At 37.3% G+C, this 24,485-nt stretch overlaps 1 protein-coding gene and 1 pseudogene across 1 annotated transcript in view; one reads left to right on the top strand and one right to left on the bottom strand.

Moving 5' to 3' along the window:
• LOC141495157 (phospholipid-transporting ATPase FetA-like) overlaps positions 1–24,485 on the bottom strand; it is a 234,624-nt gene that overhangs the window by 177,461 nt on the left and 32,678 nt on the right. The gene's annotated exons all lie outside the window — the stretch shown is intronic.
• Positions 2,132–10,638, top strand: LOC141495099 (rRNA-processing protein FCF1 homolog pseudogene; annotated as a pseudogene).

Raw genomic sequence — 24,485 nt, 5'->3', positions numbered from 1 at the left:
CCCCCATCACCTTTCTTCCATCCCTTTCTTTTTCTATTTTCCTCTAGGATAAGATAAATTTCTATAGCCTATTGAGTTTGTACATTATTCTCTCTCTGAATCACTTCTGATGAGAATGAAGGCTCACTCACTCCTCCCTCACCTTCCCCCCTTCCACTCCACTGCTAAAGCTATTTTATGTCTATTTTATGAGAAACAACTTACCCCATTCTCTCTCTCTCTCTCTCTCTCTCTCTCTCTCTCTCTCTCTCTCTCTCTCTCCTCTCTCCCATCCTCCCAGAACATTCCTTTATTCCTCATTAACTCCATCTTTTTAAATATATTATGCCTTCAAATTCAACTTCTTGTTCCTTGTCTATATATGGTCCTTCTAACTACCCTAATAAATGAGAAGGTTCATATGAGTTATCTGTATCATCTTCTCATGCAGGAATACACACAGCTTAACATCATTAAGTTCCTCATGATTTTCCCTTCCCATCCACCCTCTTTATGCTTCACCTGAGTTCTGTACTTGGAGATCGAATTTTCTGTTCAGCTCTGTTGTTTCATCCAGAAAATTTGAAAGTCCCCTATTACACTGAATGTCCATCTTTGCCCCTGAAAATTTGCTGGATACTTGATTCTTGGTTGTAATCCAAGCTGTTTTTCCTTCCAGAATATTATATTCCAAGTCTTACTATCCCCTTAATGTAGAAGCTGCTAGTCTTGTGTAATCCTGACTATAGCTCCATGAAATTTGAATTGATGCTTTCTTCAGTATTTTCTCTTGACTTGGGAATTTTGGAATTTGGCTATAATATTCCTGGCAATATTCATTTTGGGATCTCTTTCAAGAGGAAATTGGTGAATTCTTTCAATTTCTATTTTACCCTCTACTTATAGGATACTGTTTTCTTGAAAAATGATGTTGAGTATCTTTTTTTGGTCCTATCTTTCAGGTAGTCCAATAATTTTTAAATTATCTCTTCTGGATCTGTTTTTCAGGTAAGTTGTTTGTCCAATGAAATATTTCATATTTTCTTCCAGTTTTTTCATTCTTTTGGTTTTGTTTCATTGTTTCTTGATTTCTCACAAAGTCAGCAGCTTTCCTTAGCTTCATTCTACATTTGAAGGAGTTGTCTTCTTTAGAAAGATTTTATATTTCCTTTTCCATCTGGCCAGTTTGCTTTTTAAGGCATTCTTCTCCTCATTGGATTTTTGGACTGCTTTTTCCTTTTGACTCAATCTGGTTTTTAAGATGTTATTATCTTCAGTATTTTTTCTGTTTTACCACACTGATGCCTCAGTTTTCATGATTTTTCCTGTATTGCTCTCATTTCTCTTCCAAATTTTTCCTCTACCTCCCTTGATTTTCAAAATCTTTTTCGAGCTTTTTCATAGCCTGAGACCAATTCCTATTTTTCTTGGAGGCTTTAGATTCAGAAACTTTGACTTTATTATGTTCTAAGTGTGTATTTTGATTTCCATAGGTTCAAAGTAATTGTCTATTGTAGGATTTTTATTCTTCTGTTCTTTGCTCATTTCCCCTGATGACTTAATTTTTAACTCTGTTAAAACTCTACTTCCAGTGTGAAGGACACACTTTCCCAAGCTTTTGAGGGTTTTTGAAGCTATTTTCAGGGATACCACAGGGACATGCAAGTTCTCAATTCCTCCAAGGCCTTATGAGAGGCTATGACAGCTCTCCTGGTCTGTGTTCTGGGCTGTGGATGACCATAGGCACTCCTTTCTGCCTTGGAACTGTGAGGAGGGTCCCTGCTCAGTTTCAAGCAGTATGCTCTGTTGTGCTTCTGCTCCTTTTCCTGAGATTGAGTTCCCAGGCTAAGAACTAGATGAGAATATGGGCAAAGCAACAGAGTCCAGCCTCAAAGATAGCAAAGAGACTTCTGCAATCTCTCCTGACCCTCTTACTGTCTGTGGTCTGAATTCTCTGGAAGTAGTTGCTGAGTGGATTCCTGCTGAGTGAGCTCCCCAGGTCTGCTCCTGGTCCCCTGTGGCTGGGTTGGCACTGAAGCTTGTGCTGGACTGGGCTCCACTTTCACTCTGATGTGGAAAGTTTTCCTATTGCCCTTCTAAGTTATTGTTGGCAATACCTGGGCTGAGAAGACTGGAAACTGCCACCACAGCCATGGGAACCAGGCTCCCTCATGCACCCTGCAGTCTGTTCCTGGACAGATGGATCCAGTTTGCTCTGGTGTGGCCTGGGCTTTCTAACTCTGGTATAAGAGACCCTTCCTATGGATCTTCCAAGTTGTCTGGAGCTGGAAAATTGTTTTATTTAGTCTTTTTTGTGGGTTATGATACTCTAGAATTTGGTTAGAGTCATTATTTAAAGATATTTGGAATAGTTTGGGGAGAGCCTGCAGGAGTCCCTTTATTCTGCCATCTTGGTTCTGCCCCTCCAAGTAGAGATAATTTAAGAATGAATGGCACACCTGAAAGTCATAATTGAAAAAAGAACCTAGATATTTTATTTCATGAAATTATAAAAGAAAACTTCATATAAATTTTATATCCAGAAAGCAAAATAGAAAGTGAAAGAATGCACTGGTTATCTCCTAAAAGAAGTCCCAAAATGAAAACTCTCAGAAAGATTATTACCAAAATCCAGAACATCAAGATCAAGCAAAGAATACTGAAAACAGACAAAGAAACAATTCAATTTCACATAGGTAATAGGAATAGGTAAGAACTGATGTCCAAAAGAAGATAGAAAGGGTAACTGAAGATAAAAATGGACAATTCTGAATACAAAAAAGTAAAAAAATTTTACACAAACAAAATTAATAGTTAAAATTAGAAGGGAAACAATTAACTTGAAAAAATCTTTACAGAGAATTTCTCTGATATCAGTTTGATAACTAAGATATATGGGAAGCCAATTCAAATATATGAGAACAAATCCATTTCCCAACAGATATGTAATATATGAGAAAAGACAATTCTCAAATGAAGAAATTTAAACCATTATTACCCATAAAAATAGGTTAAATCACTAATAATTTAACAAATTAAAATCAAAACAACTCTGAGGTTCTACCTCAGGCCTATCAGACTAAGAAAAAATAAAAAAATTGCTGGAGAGACTGAGGAAGAAGGTACTGAGATAAAGTCAAAATGGGTATATGATTTAAACAACAAGGGTGATACTATAAGCAAATTACAAGAGTATGGAATAGTTTAACTGTCAGATCTTTGGAGAAGGGAAGAATTCAAGACTAAATAAGAGGTAAAGAGCAATACTAGATGTAAAATGGACAATTTTGATTACCAAGTTAAAAAGGTTTTACACAAAAAAATCAATGCATCCAAGATTAGAAGGAAAGCAGAAAGCTGAGAAATAATTTTTATAGTAAGTGACTCTGATAAAGGTCTTATTTCTCAACTATATATAGAACAAAATTAAATTTATAAGAATACATGTCATACCCCAATTAATAAATGTTCAATGGATATGAACCTGTGGTTTTCAAATGATGAAATCAGTTATCTACATTATATGAAAAATGCTCAAAATTTATTATTTATTAGAGAAAAGAAAAATATTATTTATTAGAGAAAGACAAATTAAAATACCTATTAGCTACCACCTCACACCTATCAGATTGATTAATATGACTGAAAAGGAAAATAATAAATATTGGAGGGGATATAGGAAAATTGGGACACTTGTCCAGTATTAGTGGAGTTGTGAACTGATCCAACCATTCTGAAAAGTAATCTGGAACTATGCCCAAAGGGCTATAAAACTGTGCACATATTCTTTGATTCTGCAATATCATTACTAAGTTAGTATCCCAAAGAGATTATTTATAAAAGGGGAGGGGAGAGGATCCCTATGTATAAAAATATTTATAGCCACTCTTTTTGTAGTGGCAACGAATTGAGGGTATTTCCATAAAATGGAGAATGGCTGAACAAGTCATGGCATGTGATCATAATGAAATACCACTATGCTATAAGATATGATGAGCAGACTGTTTTTCAGGAAAAAAAGCTTCAAAATGAACTGAGGCAAAGTGAAATAAGCATATCCAAGAGAACATTATAACAAAAAAATAGCATCTGCATTCAAAGGGGCTATAAAAATTGATTGATAATAGAAATACTAACTGGGACTTGGTTTCCAATTGAATGAGACAACCTTTCATGGGCACTGCTCCAATAGTTCTTCAACTAGTCAAACCTCAGTCATACAGAACAGAAAGATACCAATGAACTACACCCTCCAGTATCTTCAAGAGGGAAGCTCTTCTTCCCTGCAATCAAACAAATCCCTATTGGAATCTCACTATGCAAATTAATTCTACCCCCCACTGAGTGTTTTATTTTCTCCTTTTTATAGTTAAATTCATCCTTCTTGATGAATTGAAAACTATCTTTAGTACACTTTTTTTTGATATACGATCATTTGGGGAACATGAGATGTGATGACAGGCTGAGTTAGTCTCATTCAGCACTGTGTAGGGGATAACCTAAGAGGCTAAAGCAGTCAAGAGAATAATGAAATGTCCAGGCACAGTCATATTTTAAGCCAACCAAGGTTAGTTTTACTTAGGGAGTTAAAGACCAGAGAATAAGCTATATTTGAATCTTCTTTCATCCAAGATGTGACACAAAACCAAAATTATAAACCCAGAGAAGAGAAAAGGTCAGCAGAGGAATCATGCAGCATGGCCTGCCTGTCTGAGTCCCTCTAACCCTGGCACTTGACCTCCATCAGCCACAAGGGAGTCACTTTAAGCTTCATTATATTTTGTACCATATATAGGCTACAAAGCTCTGTTAGACTGTATGATTACATGCTGTATTCCTCTAGTAGGATGCCAGCTCCTTGACAGCAAGGACTATTTCATTTGGTTTTGTATAATGGGGTCCTCCCCCACAAAGCATTCACAAAAGTGGACTATATGGGAGATCTGTGAGGATTTGCTTTTGGCTATGTATGACTTATTATTAAGATGATTGGTTTATTCCTGACTGTTGGTGAATCTGTACATAGTAGGAGAGGTGGTTTATGACTAGAAGCCTCCTTGGATACAGCTCTCTAGATGCCAAGATGTGATTTCACTGGTTTCAAGAAAGATGGGTCTTTTCTGTCCCAGTAGGATGAAAATGGAAGCTAACATTTAATGTTGACTCAACTAACTGGGCTTGCCCCAGGAATTCTGGTTGCCATTGCTCTGTTTTTTTTATTTCCTCCTCAGCATCAACTTTGTGAATATCAAAAACTCTGCAGTAACATCAGTTGGCATCTTCTTCTTCATCAGCAATTAAGCAGCAGTGGGAAGAATACCTAAGCAGTAGCAAGAGTAGGTTGGCACTAAAGGAAGACTGGTATAACAGAAAGACCACAGGAATGACTGAGCTCAGTTCTGTGGTAAAACCAATGTCCAGTGCAGAGTTAAAATGTGAAATTGCTAATTAGCAGAAGTGCTAACTGTGGTATGCCCTAATAAGACTTAACTGACAACCTTACAGTAGACTATAACAGTAGTTATAAGTTATAACTGCAACAGTAGTTGTAATTAGTACTTATAAGTAGTTAGAAGTAAAGTTATAAGTAGTTATAAGGAAGCATTCATGCTTTGATTCTTTTATGTTTAGCGATCTTTTTATCTTTAGTATTCTTTTTTCCAGCTGGGAAATATTTAGTATTCCCAGAGGCCTGACCAGAAAGAAACAGACTTAAGATTGCAGCAAGAGAGAATGTAGGGGGGTGGAGCCAAGATGGCAACATGAAGGGATCAAGTCTTAGGAGCTCTCTGATAAAAACTCATGAACTAAGGACTCTAACTAAACTTTCGAGAGACAGAACCCACAAAGGGACCCAGTGAGGCAGTTCTCCTACTCAAGGTAACCTGGAAAAGAGCAGAAAGGCTCTGCTCCCCCGGGTTGGAAGGGTGGCCCGCCAGAGCCAAAGAACTTCAGCCTCCCGGAGGCAGCCCCAGGGCGCTGGGAGCCATGGCTCACAGCAGCGGGGGGGTCTCCTGAGCTGCACCCTGGGGAGCACCGGGCACAAAGTGGGGGAACAATGGGGGACCTCTGCCAGAGCGAGCACATGGAGCCCAGCCCTCAGGGCACACAGCCAGCAGCCTGGTCTTTAGGCAGCCCAAATCCAGGAAACAGAAGCAGGCAGAACCAGTAAGCAGGAGCCCCCAGGGCATGAGCCCATTGAGCTGAGGGAGGGGAGTGAAGCAAGAGAGAGACTGCCGAGCTCTGTCCTCTGCCTCTGGAACAGGACTCTGGGGCTCTGACCACATTCAGATCCTGATCCCAGTCTTGGCCCCGCCATAGAACAACAGGGCTTCCCCACCTCGGCCCCATGGCAGAGGGGGGCTCTTATGTTCATTCACAGACCAGGAGGGAGGACAGAACCTCACACACTGAGACCCTTGTGGGAGTGTCCCAAAAGCTCAAGAAACACCCCAAAAAACAGGCTTAGGCTGGGAAAGTGAACAAGCAAAGAAATAAAAGGAAGACCATTGAGAAATATTTTGCAAATGAGCCCAAGAAGGATCAAAATAGTCTGAAGATGAGGAAGCACAAGCTCCTACATCTAAAGACTCCAAGAAAAACAGAAATTGGGCTCAGGCTATGATAGAGCTCAAAAAAGACTTTGAAAATCAAATGAGGGAGTTGGAAGAAAAACTGGGAAAAGAAAGGAGAGAGATGCAGGAAAAACATGAAAATGAAGTCAGCAGCTTAGTCAAGGAAATCCAAAAAAATGCTGAAGAAAATAGCATGCTAAAAACCAGCTTAGGTCAAATGGATAGAACAGTTCAAAAAGTTACTGAGGAGAAGAATGCTTTAAAAAGCAAAATTGGCCAGATGGAAAAAGAGATAATAAAACTCTCTGAAGAGAACAAATCCTTCAGACAAAGAATAGAATTCAGGGAGATTGATGAATTTAACAGAAATCAGGAATCAATACTTCAAAACCAAAAAAAATGAAAAATTAGAAGAAAATGTGAAATATCTCATTGAAAAAACAACTGATATGGATAACAGACTTAGGAAAGATAATCTGAAAATATTGGAATACCTGAAAGTCATGATCAGGAAAAGAGCCTTGACATCATTTTCAAAGAATTACTACAGGAAAATTGCCCTGATATCCCAGAAGCAGAGGGGAATATAGAAATTGAAAGAATCCACTGATCTCCCCGAGAAAGAGATCCCCAAAAACCAACCCCCAGGAATATTATAGCCAAGTTCCAGAACTCCCAAGTCAAAGAGAAAATATTGCAAGCAGCCGGAAGGACACAGTTCAAATATCATGGAGCTGTAGTCAGGATCACACAGAACTTAGCAGCAACTACATTGGAAGCTCGTAGGGCTTGGAATACAATATACCAAAAGGCAAAAGAGCTTAGAATGCAGCCAAGAATGAACTACCCAGCAAGGCTGAATGTCCTCTTCCAGGGAAAAAGATGGACTTTCAATGAACCTGGGGAATTTCAAAGGTTCCTTTTGGAATGGCCAGAGCTGAACAGAAGGTTTGATCTTCAGATACAGGACTCTGGTGAAGCATGGAGATTGGAGGAGAAGGGGGAAATATGAGGGACTTAATGAGGATGAACTGCATGTATAGAAAAATGATACTGATAATATTCATATGAACCATCTCAGTTAATAGAGCAGGTAGAGGGAGAGCTTTTATAGTTGAAGCACAGGAGAAAGCTGAATTTGAAGATAAAATATGGTGTAAAAATGGAGTCAATAGGAAAAAAAGGGAAATGGAAAGGGAGAAAGAAAAAGGAGAGGGGGAATAGTCCAAGATATTTCACATAATAAGATTTTTTTATTACAATGAGCTATTGCAATGATATGGAAGGGGGGAGGCAAGGGGGAATGAGGGAACCTTTGCTCTCATCAGAGATGGCTAGGAGAGGAAACAGCAAATATACTCAATGGGGTATAGACATCTGGAGTAAGAAGGAGGGGGGAGCAGGGGGAAGGGTGGGGATGTGAATAAAGAAGGAGAGGATGGACCAGGGTGGGACAGTGTTCAGATATAACACATTTTCTTTTTTACTTCTTGCAAGAGGCTGGGATTGGATGGCCTGCCCAGGACCATAGGGCCAGGTGGATTCTGGGCCTAAGGAGTAGTATGGGGGCTCAGGGCTTCTTGGCCCCAGCACCAGGGATCTGTCTGCTGTGCCACTCAGTGACCCTACAGCAGAATCAGAGTGAAAGGAGAGAGAAAATATAGTACATGGTAGTGGAGAAATAAGAAAGGAGGGAGTTGCGATCAGCAATGGCAATGTTGGAAAAATATGGAAGTAACTTTTGTGATGGACTTATCATAAAGAATGTGATCCACTCACGATAGAGTTGATGGTGTTGGAACAAAGACTGAAGCACATTTTTTGTTATTATTATTTGGGGGAGGGTGCAGGGCAAGTGGGGCTGGGTGGCCTGCCTGGGGCCACATAGCAGGGTGATCTTTGGGTATCTGGGGCCCGATTCAGACCCAGGTGCTCCTGGCTCAAGGGCCAATGCTCTGTCTGCCACCCAGCCACCCCTACTATTATTACTATTTTATTTTATTTTGGGTCTCTTTTTTTTTCTTTCTTCTTTTTGGTTTTTGCAGGGCAGTGGGGATCGGGTGGCTTGCATGTCACATGGCTGGGTGATTATTGGGTTTACGAGGCTGGACATGGACTGGGGTGCTCATGGCTCCAGGGCTGGTGCTTTGTCCATTGTGCCACCTGGCCATACCTACAATTATTACTATTTTTTTTATTTTAATTTTTTTTCTCTCCCCTTTACTTTTTCGCCCAAGCAAGTCTATCTATATTCATGGGGGGAGGGGTATTTTGTTTACTTGTAAACAAGGATATTTTATTAATGTAAAAAAAACATCTGTACGAAATGAGAATAAAAAAAATTAGAAAATAAATAAATATTTAAAAAAAGAAAAAAAGAGAGAATGTAGACAGACAAAAAGAAAGAGTTCTTGAATCCTGAATTGACAAAAGTGAACTCTCCCTTCTTTGAGATCCACATGAGGAACCACATTTTTGAATTCCATATTTACCTATTGCCTAGTCTGAGAAGGATGAATGAAGTAATATATATGCTGTTGTTTTGACAGGTGATTTTAAACTCAAGAAGTTCTGAGTCAGTCAATATTTATTATAAAATATTTTTACTTTTAAACTATTATGCTGCATCATGATATAATCAAAATACACATGGAAATGACATGTAAGTAGAGCAGATAGTTTTTAAGTAGTGCATTTGGTCTATCATTTTAAAACAAAAGTCTGCACAGCTATCTTAGGTTAGTTCATATATTAAAAAAGAAGAATTGGATATGGGAGTCAGGAGACCTGGTTTATCAACCCAATTCTGTAAATGACTTGCTATGCAATACTGGCTAATTAACTTCTCCTCTAAGGGTCTCATTTTTCTTATGTGAAATATCAGAGGTTTAGGGTAATATGGTGAAGCTAATGGTGTTAAACCTTGGAATCAGGAAGAACACTTATTAGTTGCGTGAGCCTAGGTTATTTTGATCCTCAAATTCTTCATCTGTCAAAAGGAGAAAATATCAGGATGTACTTCACAGGGTTGTTCTGAGTAACAAATAAAATGATATATTGAAAAGCATCAAACCTTAAAGAGCTATATAAATGAGAGCTATAATTATCAGATGATACCTAAGATCCTTTCTAGCTCTAACATTCTATGATTCAAATATTGAACAGATTAGATAGAAGAGGAGATGTGGTTCATTATTCATCAAAAAAATACAACCACAGGAGAGATTGTGAGTGATCTGAGTGGGTTAGGATTGTTTTTTTTTCATGTTTTTGCAAGGCAAATGGGGTGAAGTGGTTTGCCCAAGGCCACACAGCTAGGTAATTAATGAGTATCTGAGACTGGATTTGAACCCAGGTACTCCTGACTCCAAGGCCGGTGCTCTACCACTGCGCCACCTAGCCGCCCCAGTCAGTTAGGATTCTAAGGCGGACTAGAGGAGGTTTGGGACCCCGAATTCCTGGTTAGGTGTTGCTTGCTTTGAGATATGACTTAAATTTAAAGAAACCTCTAAATTTAAAGGAAACGGGAGAAGAAAATGAGAATCTTAAAAAAAAAAAAAAAAAAAAAGATCGGTTAAAACCAAAAAAGAAAGAGAAGAAAGATCCCAGTGCTCTCAAAGAAAGAGAAGTTCCCCAGCACCCATCCTGCTTATTTTTTCAATATAACACACAATTGGTATCCCTGTATTACATTTTAGTTGATACCAACTTTATCAACTTCTCCATCAAAGCCAAGTTGGACTTAGTGCAATCAATGATGGATTGTCTGTATGCCAAATGTATTACCTGCATAACTGACTGTGTGATGACTGAAACTGAAAAACTGGGGCAGAAATACCGAGTAGATCTGAGAATTGCTAAGAACCCAAGATTTGAATGATTGCCATGCTCACACAAAAGAACATATGCAGATGATTGCTTAGTCCAGAGGGTCACCCAGCACAAGTGTTACGTAGTGGCTACAGCAGATCGAGATCTTAAGCAAAGAATCCAGAAGATCCCTGGAGTTCCCATCATGTATATTTCTAACCATAGGTATAACATCGAGAGAATGCCAGATGATTACAGAGCTCCTCAATTGTAACATCAAGAGACTGAACTTCTGTTAATGCCAGTCTACGAAATACCCATACTGTTAACAAAGAAACAACATTCTAGTCCCTCTCTTGTCATGCTATGTAAAAGGGGGTTACAGACTCTTATTTTTTATCCTATTCCAAAATGATTTTTTTATCTTAACGAAAAATTCATTTAATTTATACAGAATTTAATTTTGTTCAGATGTTTTTGTAGAATGAGTTATTCTTTTTTTTTTTTAAAGTTTTTGCAGGGCAGTGGGGTTGGGTGGCTTGCCCAAGGCCACACAGCTGTGTGGTTATTGGGTGTCTGGGGCCGGAGTTGAGCTTGGTTCCTCCTGACTCCAGGGCCAGTGCTCTATCCACTGCGCCACCTAGCTGCCCCCTGAGTTATTCTTAATTGTCTTCTTCACTGCTTTAAGCTAGTACTTCTTCCATGTGCTTTCTTCCCTTCCCTCTATGAAGTTACTGCTATGTACAATATTTTGTATTGGGAATTAACATATAAATGAGAAAAAGGTATTGAAGCTGTCACTAGATATAAGAAATTTTTCTTTGAAGATGCCAGATATCTTAGAACATATATTTCAAACTTCTAAGTAATAATTTCTAATTTGTATTAGAAGGATGAGTGGCAGCTAGGTGGTGCATCGACTCTGGAGTCAGGAGGACCTGAGTTCAGGTTTGGCTTCTGACACTTGTTTGTTTAGCTGTGTGACCTTGGGCAAGTCACCTGAACCCAGTGCCTTGCAAAGGCTGAAGAAGAAGAAGAAAAGAAGAAGAAGAAGAAGAAGAAGAAGAAGAAGAAGAAGAAGAAGAAGAAGAAGAAAAAGAAGAAGAAAGTATGAAGAAATACTTCCTTGATAATTATACACATCGATGTCAGCATTCTGGGAAAATGTCTTAACTTTCTCCTTCAAGGGATCTTTTGAAAAGTGTCATTGATACCTTTTTCTTTTTTAGGTTTTTGCAAGGCAAATGGGGTTAAGTGGCCTGCCCAAGGCCACACAGCTAGGTAATTATTAAGTATCTGAGACCAGATTTGAACCCAAGTACTCCTGACTCAAGGCCGGTGCTTCATCCACTACTGCCACCTAGCCGCCCCCATTGATACCTTTTCCTACATTGCCTTCCTTTCCTAATAATTACTCCTCCACTCAAATGAATCAAAAAGAGAGAAAAGGCGTGGCCTAGCTGTGTGGCCTTGGGCAGACCACTTGGCCCCATTCCCTTGCAAAAACCTTAAAAAAAGAGAGGGAGAAAGAAAAAAACTTCAGCTAAATTAACACATCTACAAATTCAAACACCATGTGAGCTACTATATCCAAAGAAAGAAGGGAAATACATTCCTATAGTTTGGTGGGATTGGGGTAAGGGAGCAGAGTTGGCACAGAGTTTCAGTCTCCCAAATTCCTTTGAGAAGCATAATCAGTGAGGTATCCTGATTAAAGGATGAAAATACATTTTTAATTCACTTTGAAGCAAAGGTTGATCATTTTGTTCTTTCCCAATTCAACCACCCTATATTTTTTCATTCCCCCCAAATTATGTATTCTTATGTACTGAGCCCTATGCCTGGGTACTGGGAAAAAATAGTAGTGTTAAATAAAGTAATTTCATGCCCTTAAGATCAGTGAAGGTTATCTGTCATACATGACCTTTTCCCTAAAGTTTAGAAATCAAAGAGAAGAGACAGAAATGGAAACATAGTTAATGGGTCAAAAAAGGTTTTATAATAGTGGGGTTTCAAAATGTATTTGGAGGCAAATGAGAATAAGTTAATAGTGAAGAGGAGATTGAAGGCATGAGAGTGGGGCAGTTAAGGGGCTTGATTGTTCCATGTTAGACTATGTGATAAAAGAGGGTTAAATTTAATGGGTTCAAGATTTTGTTTGCATGGAATTCAAGGAATTCAAAGAAAATAGGGTCCCAAGATCTAAAATTTCTTTAGTAAAGTCAGAGAGTCCAGTGGGAGAGGGGAATAAAGATCTCCCAAGAGTAACAACTGAAAAGCACAAATGAGGAACACTTCCAGTGAGGGAAAAAAAAACGAGATGTCTGAGGATGCTTGTGTAAGTGAACTCTCAAGATTTTTTTTGTTTGTTTTTTTGCAGGACAATGGGGTTGGGTAGCTTGCCCAAGGTCATGCAGCTGGGTAATTGTTGAGTGTCTGAGACCACATTTGAACTCGGGTCCACCTGGCTTCAGGGCTGGTGCTCTGTCCACTGCACTACCTAGTTGCCCTGTACTCTCAGATTTTTAAAAAATGTGTCTAAGATATGGAAGTGCAGACATAAAATGAATACAAAAATGTGACAGTGCTAGAAGAACAGGATCAGGAGTGATAAAACTCAGAACAAGTGCTGACAAGCCTGAAATACAAAAGACAAGTTTAAAAAAAAGGCTTATTTCAATTTTTAAGCCATATTGAGCAAAAGGAGAATCAAAGATGGGAAGTACCCCAAACTGAGGTAGATGGAATGAGGTAAATAGCAAACTGTTAAGAGTATGATTCAGTTCTTATTTTGCATCTGTCTTCTCCACCAAGGATAATTATAATCTTTTTAAAAAAATTTTTCATCCATATGCTCATATATATTTTTAAATTACAAAATTTCCCTCTACCCCTCTCCCTTCAGTGGTGAACAGTCAGGTTAACATTGTACATACACATTTTTGATGAATGTGTTTACAGATTAGTCATTTTCAGTATGAAGAATTAGGATTAAGAGAAAGAGATACATAAGAGATAATTTTTATAAAATGTTCATCATATTCTGAAGGGTTAGTTTTTTCTTTTGTTTTGCTTTGTTTTTCTTCCTCTGGATTGGGATGATATTTTCCATGGCTGGTCTAATAAGGTCGTCCTAGCTCTGAGCTGCCAAGAGGAGCTGTGTCTATCAGGGTTGATTATCTCACAATGTTGTTGATAGGTACATTGTTTTGGTTCTGCTTCCTTTGCTCAGCATCAGATCGTGTAACTCATTCCATGCTTCTCTAGAATCCGACCATTTGTGGTTTCTTGTGGAACAGTAGTATTCCATGGTATTCATGTGCCATAACTTGTTTAACCATTTCCCCAGCTGATAGACATACCCTCAATTTCCAGTTCTTTGCCACTGCAAAAAGAGCTGCTATAAATATTTTGGAACATGTGGAACTTTTCCTATTTTTAATGATTTCTTCTGAATATGGGCATAGAATTGGAATTGCTGGGTCAACAGGATGAACAATTTTATTGCTCTTTGTGCATGGTTCCATATTGCTCTCTAGAGTGGTTGGATCTGTTCACAACTACATCACAGCAGTGCATTGATGTCCCGATCCTCCCACAACCTCTCTAACCATTTTCCCTTTTTTTCTCATCTTGGCCAATGAGGTGATACCTCATTGTTGTTTTTATTTGCATTTCTCTAATAAATAATGATTTGGAGTACTTTTTCATATTATTATATATAACTTTGGTGTCCTCATTTGAGGGCTGTCTGTTCATGTCCTTTGATCATTTGTCAATTGGGGAATGACTTGAACCTTATAAATTTGATGCAGTTCTCTATATATTTTGGAGAAGAGACCTTTGTAGGAGCTCCTAGTTGTGAGGATTGTTTCTCAACTTTTTGCAAAATAGATGATTTTGACTATATTAAATTAAAAAGGGTTTGCACAAACAAAACCAATGCAACCAAGATTAGAAGGAAGATAGAGGGCCAGGAAACAATCTTCACAGCTGGTGTTTGTGATGGAGGACTCATTTCTGGAATATGTAGCAAACTGAGTCAAGTTTATTGAAATACAAGTCATTCACCAATTGAAATACAAGTCATTCTCCAATTGATGGGTTATCAAGGGATGTGAATGGGCAGTTTTTAGATGAAAACATTAAAGCTGTCTATTGTCATGAAGAAATGGTCCAGATCATTGGTTGGAGAGATGCAGATTGATACAACTCTGAGGTACCACCTCACACCTATCATATTGGTTCAGATGACAGAAAAGGATGTGGGAGAATTGGGACACTGGTGTACTGTTGGTAGAGCTGGTCCAGCCTTTCTGGAGAGCGATTTGGAACTATGCCCAAAGGGCAATGGAATTAGGCATGCCCTTTGATCCAACAATACCACTACTTGATCTATATCCCAAAGAGATCACAAAAATATAAAAATATTTATGGCAACTCTGTGTAGTGGCAAAGAATTAGAAATTGGTGAATGGTTGAACAGGCTAGGGTATATGAGTGTTGTGGAGTACTCTTGTTCCATAGGAAATCATAAACAACCTAACTTTAGAAAAGCCTGAAGGGACTTGCATGAACTGATTGAGTGAAGTGAGTGGAACTAGGAAAATTTGTACACATTAACAGCAACATTGTGGGATGGATCGGCTGTAGTGGATGCAGCTTTTCTCGGCAGTTCAGTGATCAAGGGACAATTCTGAGAGACCTGTTATGGAAAATGTCATCTAAAAATTCATTTTTTTCTTTCTTTCTCATGGTTTTTCTTTCCTTCTAATTTCACTGTCATAGCATGATTGATATGAAAAATGTTAAATCCGATTGTACATGTACAACCTATATAAGATTGTTTGGTGCCAGGGAAAGGGAAGGTGATAGAAAAATGGGAAACTCATTTGCAAATGAATGAATGTTAGAAAACTATCTTTGCATGTAATTGGAAAAATAAAATAAAATTTCAATAAAAAAGAAAATGGGATGCAGACCATCCAGCTTCCAAATATTTATCTTTGAAAAACCTTGAATGAATAATAATGAATAAATCTAATAAGAAAATACAGCAAGTAACTTCTTTCATTCCAGATTGGCACAAAAGCTATCCAAAAGCCCATGAACAATAGAAGAGGGTACAAGCATCACAACTATCTTTGGGATAGGGTAACCTCTGAAGACAACTAGAGATAGAGGCCTAGAGCAAATGCTACCTGTAAGGCTCTGTGTTTGGAAATCAAAATTTTAGAGGACTCTACTTAGAAAGCCTCAGAATGATCAGAAAGTCTCATCAGGGGAATTATAAGCCCTGGGGAAAACAATGAGCAGACAGTCTATTGTGGTACCACAAGGCTCTTGAGGACCCTAATATTCTATTCTGAGATAGCAGAGGACCCTAAAAGATTCTGTACTCTGAACTTCAAAGATCTATGGGTTTAATCCTGAGAAGTAGAAATCAGTACAGGAACACAAAGAGTCAAGGACAAGACCAAGCAAAAAAAAAGTAAGCAGGGGCAGAGTTTAATCATCACTAAAAGCCCCAATTCAAGAATTATAAGTAGAAAAGAGGACCAATATAATGACCAATGACCAATATAAAAATATTATAGGTCTAGAAATCTCAAAAAGGGAGAGCAAGTAACTTCAAAATAAGTATAGAAATTCAAAGGGGAACATTATTTTTCAACAAGACTAGAATAAATACCAGGAAAAAATGAAGCAATTTTTAAAAAATGAAATAAAGAAGAAATGGAAGGAGTATAAATAGTTTAGAAGAGAAAGTAGCAAATCTTATTCAAGAAATTCTCCCCTAAAACTAAAAATCAAACAGAAATGCATGACTACCAGAGATATCAATATATAATAGAAAGAATAGAAAAAGGTGATATATTAAATATTAAAAATAATTCTCTTAGAAAACAGAACAAAGGAAAAATTTAAGAATCATTGGATTCCCTGAAAAATGCAATTTTTTTAAAAAGTCTACACATTATATTTCAAGCAATCATAGATAAAAACTTCCTATAACAGAAGACAAGGGAAAAATTGAACAATCTATCAATCACAGTCTAAAAGGAATCTCCAAATGAAAAGTTCTAGGAATATCATATCTAACATCGGGAGCTCCCAAGCCTAAGAAGAAAAAATATTCAAAGCACCCAGAAAGAAAAAGTTCAAGTATTAAGGATCACACAGTGTCTAATAGAAATGATAAAAACTTTTGGAATGTAAAATTCCAAAATGACAAAGAAATGAGGGGAATGTTTTGAGGTAAGTTTGATCAAAACTTGGACAGAAGATCAACCTTGATGGACTCACTCATTCCATCAGTGCAACAATCAGGGACAATTTGGGGTTGTCTGCAATGGAGAATACCATCTGTATCCAGAGAAAGAACTGCGGAGTTTGAACAAAGACCAAGGACTATTACCTTAAATTTAGGGAAAAAAAACAAAACCCTGATATCTTATTGCCTGATCTTGCTATCTCTTATACTTTATGTTTCTTCCTTAAGGATATCATTTCTCTCTCATCACACTCAATTTAGATCAATGTTTACCATGGAAACAATGTAAAGACTGACAAACTGCCTTCTGTGGGGGTGGGGGTGGGGGTGGGGGTGGGGGGAGGGAAGTAAGATTAGAGGAAAAATTGTAAAACTCAAAATAAATAAAATCTTTAATAAAAAAAAGAAAAAAGTCTGAGAAGTCTGAGAAGCAAATGAGAGCCATCTGCTCCCCAAGTGAATAGGGAATTCTAATTTAATTCATTTAAAGAAATATTTATTAAGCCTACCACATACAAGTGTATATTCTCAAGCTCTGCTCTCCCAGAGCACAGCTGGTTGTAGTTCCCTCTTAGGCTTCTAGGAGTAGCATCTCTAAGGAATTTGGACATCTCTTTTTGAATGCTATTAGCTGGAGCCCCTCCATTTCAGTGTATTCTCCCTTGCTATAATTGTCAATGATTAATCCTTAAGTTCCAGTAAACCAATAATATCCATTAGCTTTTAGGTGCAGCTAGGTGGTAAAGTGGTTCGAGTGCTAAATCCAACCTCAGACATTTACTAGCTGTATGACCCTGGGCAATTCACTTAAACCCCATTGCCTTCAAAGAAAAAATTCCATTAACTTTTTCAAAAGGATATTTACTCAGAAGATATTGCTAGACACAGCAATAATACCTGTACTTTTACTACCATGCCAATTGGACTCATTCAATAATTCAAAGAAATCTATAAGGAGAAGCAAAATACATTAAAAATAAAACAATGGAAAACACCAACCAACATACTTTCGTTCTTGAAGTTGAAGATTTTTTTTGATATCTTTTGTTGTTATAGTTGTAGGGGAGTACAGTTTACCTCTGGGATTTCATTGGTTTGGAGAATTCTCTCCAGCAATAATACAGATTCATAACTTGCATGCAATTTATGATCTTAGAGTGTTGACTAGATCTCTGAGATGATCACAAGTGATAGGAAAAGGATCCCACAAACACTAGGTATCAAAGGCTGATTTCTGGTTCCAAGGGGTAGGAGAAGAGGAAGTAAAGAAGGAGAGTTATGTCTATAGCTATGATTTCATCTATATGAAGTAGTAAAGAAAGAGACTTGCTAGGAGAACTGAAAGATTAAATGATATGCCCATATTCACAAAGCTATCATGTCAAAGACTGGATATGAACTCAAATCTTTCTGATCTAGAGATCCTCTAGGTATTATACTAGATTGACTCTGGGCTTTATAGCTTAAGGAAGAGAACTTTTAAAATTATTTCTTTTAAAAAATGCTGAAAAATAAATGAATGAAATATAATTAAATTTTATTTATTTATTTAAAAAAAGGATATATAGCTAGATGAGAAATATAAACATTTCTCCCCAAGGTAAGGGAGGGGAGAGACACACTCAACCTTTTACCAAAGAAGCCACTGAGAAGAATAGCCTCAGATATCAACATTTCTATTTAGCATTGGTCCTATCAAAATCTAGTATAAATTCAGCATAGCTACTGGGATGAATTCACATTTCAGCTATAACTGAGTGTTTGATTAAAGAGTTTTGGTTTCTATTCACTCCTACAAAATGACACATTCACACCAACAAAACAAACAAAATATATTTAATAAAGTGATTATAAAACAGGTAGAAATAAATCAGTTTTACAGCAAAAGTAACCAATAAATCCCAATATAATAAAAAGAAGAGCAAATCCTACATAAAGATAGATATTAAAAGAAAATATCACCAATCAGGGGAGCAACAACATCTGAATTCATAGCGGCTGGGGAGTTCCAAATCACAGCCTTTCAGAGTCGCGATTGGGAAAATGTCCCAGGCAAAGTGTCCTTTCCATGGGCAAAACTCCAAGGGTCTGGCCAATGTTAGGGACTTTTAAGGGGTCCAAGACAAAGGTGGCACATTGCCAATAGGCTTATATAAGCTTTTTGGGCACTTAACCAGGACATGTGAAAAGTACATGCATGACCATAGGAAGATTTGTGGCCAAGGTTATGAAATTAATTAAATGTTGAACCTCTGGGCAGGTAGCCAAATCTCCCAAGATTCAACTTCCAGGAATGCTAGTTCCTAAAGGGAGTATTGGGTACATGCAAAAACATCCCAGTTCATGCAAAGGTGATGGGGGACCTTGGGTGGGGGAACCAGCATATGGTCTTGCCCAGGATCAGAACAGGTATTAACCCTTCACTGAGGTAGGTCCTCAAGTTTGCTCCTTAGAAACTTAATGCTGGACTAGCAAACTTCAAAACTTGGAATAGAAGGGTAGAAATGATAGAATGTTATCTGTTTAAATGCAAAGCACTGTTCTACATCACAGTAATACAAGTCTATGTTTCAAACAATGTCATAAAGAGGCCAAAGTTGACTTAGTTCTTTGAAGATCTACAGTATCCTCTAGAAATAATAACAAAAAAAGGCATCACATTTATCATAGGGGATTAGAATACTAAAGTAGGAAATCAAAAGATAATTGGGGGCGGCTAGGTGGCAGTGGATAGAGAACTGGCCCTGGAGTCAGGAGTACTTGGGTTCAAATCCGGCCTCAGACACTTAATAATTACCTAGCTGTGTGGCCTTGGGCAAGCCACTTAACCCAATTTGCCTTGCAAAAACCTAAAAAAATTTTTTTTTAAAAAGATATTGGAATAACAGGTAATGTGGCCTTGGAGTACAAAATGAAGTAGGGCAGATACTAACAGAGTTTTGCCAAGATGACTCACTGGTCATAGTAAACATTCTTTTACAAAAACCCAAAAGGCAACATCACCATAGGTTCAATATAAAAATCATATTGTCCATAAACTTTACCACCAAAAGCAAATCTCTATAGTTAATTAAAACAAGACCTGGAACTGACTTTGGAGCAGATCATGAACTTATTGTAAAATTCAGCCTTAAACTGAAAAACATAGGAAATCAGACCATTTAGGTATGACCTAAATGACAATGGTTATGAATATGAAATGGAAGTAAAGAATAGATTTAAGGGATTAGATCTGGTAGACAGAGTGCCTGAAGAACTATGGGCAAAGGTTTACAATACTGATCAGGAGGTACCAACAAAAAAAATCCCATCAAAAAAGAACAAGAAAGTAAAATGGCTATCTATTGAGGCTTTACAAATAGCTGAGAAAAGAAAGAAAGAAAAAGTAAAGGAGAAAGGGAAATACCCAACTGAACAGGGAATAGAAAGGAGAGATAAGATTTTCTTCAATGATCAATTTAAAGAAATAGAAGAAAATAACAGAATGGGAACAATGAGATCCCTTTGAAAAAATTAAAGATGTCAAGGAAACATTTCATAAAAAACTGGACATAATAAAAGACAAATATGGTAGAGACTTAACAGAAATAGAAGAGATTAAGCAGAGGTGGCAAGAATACAAATGAGCTATTGAAAGTCTTAATGAATGATACTGTTAAAGTGCTGCACTCCAAGTTGCTAGCAAATTTGGACAACCCAACTATGGTTACTAAACTGAAAAAGATCAGTTTATATCCCAGTAGTAAAGAAGAGTAAAGCCAAGAAACATTCAAATTACTGAACAATTGCCTTCATTTCACATACCATATCTGAGAGTTACCAGAAGAGCATACTGCTTTTTAAAGAGGTAGAGGAACTGGAAACCAATTTGCCAACACATGGAGAAAGCATGAGAGTTCCAGAAGAACATCTATTTCTGCTTAATTGACTGCTCTAAAAAGCCTTTGACTTTGTGGATCATAAATAAATGTGATAAATTCTTAAAGAGATGGGAGTAATAGATCATATAACTTGTCTCCTGAGAAACCTGTATGTGAACCAAGAAGCAAAAGTTAGAACCAAAAAATGGAATAACTGATTGGTTTAAGACTGAAAAAGTAGTGTGACTAGGAAGTATGTATATTGTGACCTTATTTAAATTATATGTAGAATACATCTTGTAAAATTCCAGGTTGGACAAATCAAAATAAGGAATTAAGATTGTCAATAATCTCATATACCACTCTGATGGCAGAAAGTGAAGAATTAAGAAGCCTCTTGATGAGAATGAATGAGAAGAGCTGGTTTGAAACAACATGAAAAAAACAGATTTTCCACAAGTCATTCCATCATTCTCTGGATAATAGGGGGAGAAGAAATGAAAGCAGTATCAGATTTTATATTCTTGCTTCAAAGATCATTGTAAATGGTGAAAGCAGCCTTGAAATTAAAAAATGCTTGCCCCTTAGAAGGAAAGCGATGGCAAATCTGAAAAACAAACTAAAAGCAGACATCACCTTGCTGAAAAAGGTCCATATATTCAAAGTTATGATTTCACCAATACCAATGCAAGGTGACAGCTGGACTCCTCATAAGAAAACAGAGCACTCGCAGAATTGACATTTTCAACTCATGGTGCTTGAGAAGACTTTTGAGAATCCCTTAGATAGCAAGAAGATCAATCAATCAAGCTTAAATTAATTAAGACTATTCACTTGAAAATCAAATACTGAAGCTGTAGCTTAAATGCTTGGCCACATAATGAAAAGGCAAGACTTTGGAAAAGGACCTGCTGTGGAGCAAGATTGAAGGCAAAAGGAAAAGTGAACAGCAGAGAATTAGATGATAGAGTGTCAAGGAAGCAATGAATATTAGCTTGGACAGACATCAGGGGATAGTGAGGAGTAAAAGGACCTGGGTGTGCTATAGTCCATGGGATCACAAAGAGTCAGATATGACTGAAGAACTGAACAATAGCAACAGCAGCAGCAGTAGCAGGATCTGACAAATATTGGTATTAAAAATTGAATGTTTGGATTTTTTTTTGGTCAGGAAGAAACTTGGGATTATTGGAAACATTACATAATTCCCTGAATACAATCTATCCCACTTTCCTCCTTCCATTTGATTCTTTACCCAAATTAATGGACTGGCTATCCAATTGCTTGTCATAATCTGTGCAATAAGCAGGCTTCTTCTTATTAGATCATAGGATCATAGATTTAGAACTGAAGGTAAAAGTAATCTAATCCTGTAATCATTATTTTACAGATGAGAAAGCTGAGGCCCAAAGAAGTGAATGACTGACCTACTTACACAAGTAGAAATTAACAGAGGCAAGATTTCAATCTAATTTGTTCCAAACCCAGCACTCTCCACTGTCGCACATTGATTCCTAAAACCATAAACACTGAAATCTAGATTTCAATCTGGGAGAAGATTCAACTCGTTTAATTTTTCCTATAGCTTTCTAAGATGGTCTCTTTTAAATGACCATGAATCTCACTAAGGAACTCTTAAGTGTTCTGGAGTTTTATTAAATCAGCACAGAAATATCCATCAAAAGGAAGATCTGGAGGAAACTCCTATCTGAATTCCTTGTTTCCATTTAAACTTTTTTATAAAACACACTCATAAACAGCAGTGCACCTCTTTGGCATATTTATTTTTGGGGGGAGCTATATCTTTTTTTGTCCTGCTTTATGTCCATAAATCAGAGGCTCATTGAATATTATTTACACTATAACTTCGTGAACACCACCCTCCTCACTGTGACATAGGTTCATAATGGAGGTATCAATCTCATTTCCATACTATCTCAAAATCTTTCTTTAAGTCCTATCAATTCTATATAACTTCTCTCCTCTGACACTGCCATTACTGGCCATGATCATCTCATACCTGGATTGTTGGACTCCATGCCTCTCCTCCTATCCATTTAACTCCAATGATTTCTTTTCACATGAGAATCAAATATAAAATACTGTTTCAAATTCAAAGTCCTTCATGTTGGCCCCATTTTCTTTTCCAATTTTCTTACACCTTAGTAACCCTCACATAATCTGTGATCCAGTGACAGTGGCTTCTCTGTACATTTTTACTCATTGTCTCCCATACCTAGAATGCTCTCCTTCCTCATTTCTGAGCCCTGACTGCCTTAACTCCTTTCAGGTTCAAACTAAAATCCTGCCTTCTACAAGTAGCTTTTCTGGGTCCCCCTTAATATTAGTATTTTCTCTCAATTAATCATCTTCAATTTATCCTACATATAGCTTGTTTTATATAACTGTCTTCATTTTGTCTCTCTCTATTACACTGTGAATTCCTTGAAAACAAAGACTAGTGGCTTTTTTTTGCAGAGAGGAGAGTATCCCCAGCACTTAGGATAGTATTCAACACATAGTAGGTGCTTAATAGATGTTTGCTGACTGACAACATAATCTCTATAGCTACCATTATCACAGTATCATATATGAACCTAGTGTTGTAAATATATAGCTTTGATGAAATTTTAAAATTCTGTTTTCACAAGGACTTCCAAGGTCCAGACCAATTTTCGTTATTTTTGAAAACATGGCACCAGGCCCAGAAAAATTGTATGTAGTTCTTGAAAGAAAAAGAAGAGACAGAATAGTGACTTAGTGAATTAGCACAGTACTACCAGTGCCCTTAATGCTAGACTTGTGAAAGCCAGTGATGTTCAAGATAGTAAAGCTAAGCCTACAAAGTAGTCTCTCTTACCAGTAAGAGGAATTCCAAGGTCTAACAGGTACAATCTTGCTTTCCTGTTCATCCATGCAACTGTGACTAGTAAAATTACTAAAGTTCATCCAGTGTTCCATAGTTCCTAAGCAATCATCTACTGCTCTCTCCTTATATCTTACAATGGGGCTGTATATCTATAATCAGATACTGATTTTTTGTGTCTCCCTGTTGGGAAAACAAGTTTCCTTTTTTTGATTTTTTTTTTTTTGGTGTTGTGGTAAATGTGGAGAGTAAGAATGGGAAGTGAATGGAAGACTGTACTCTCTGATGCAAATCTACTGCATTTTATTTTTATTATGCTTTTGTTTAGTCTGACTAAACTTTATGCTAAATTATCATCTTGAGAATTAAATAGCTGATAGTCTTGGATTGTCTGAGCAGAGCTTAAAAGAGAAATGGGCAATGAATGAAGACTTGTTCAGTCATTTTTAGTCTTTCCAACTCTGCATGACCTCATTTGGGCTTTTTTTGGCAGAGATACTGGAGTGATTTGACATTCTTCAGCTCATTTTATAGATGAGGAAACTGAGGCAAATAGGAGTAAGTAACTTGTCCAAAGTCATAGTTACTGTCTGAGACTAGATTTAAATTCAGGAAAATGCATCTTTCTGACTTCAGACCTAGCACTCTATCCACTATGCCAATTAACTACCCTTGCCCTAAACAAAAGAGCCTAGGATTTAACATTGAAGGATGATTTACATGTCACTTGCCCATAATACTATCTATTGACAGGATCAACCTTTTACATTAGCATATGCATAGGAAGTAATTTGTCTAGAGTAATTTGTTTTGACTGTGTTTTGCTATACTGTAAATTTTGATTTTTGCTTTTTTTCCCCCCATGTCTGAATAAAAACAGCAGAATCTTGTATTTGTACGCTTTTCAAACAAAAGTATTATTGTGCAAATGTTTTCTGCTGTAGCAAATCAACTGTGAAAGTCTGCTTCTTCCCTTCTCTTACCAGTATATGTGATCTAATATATTCTTTAAGATGGAATTAATATTTCTTGATCTATATGTTTCTGATCAGAAGTTAGTCTCTTATCCTTTAACTAAGGGTTATAAAATGTCAGTCTGCTATGGAAGGCCTGTCTCCTAC

Source organism: Macrotis lagotis, chromosome 8 (assembly GCF_037893015.1).
Source record: "Macrotis lagotis isolate mMagLag1 chromosome 8, bilby.v1.9.chrom.fasta, whole genome shotgun sequence".
NCBI classification, from domain to species: domain Eukaryota; kingdom Metazoa; phylum Chordata; class Mammalia; order Peramelemorphia; family Peramelidae; genus Macrotis; species Macrotis lagotis.
Note: the sequence above shows the minus strand (reverse complement) of the source record. Positions and strands in the feature narration are given on the sequence as shown.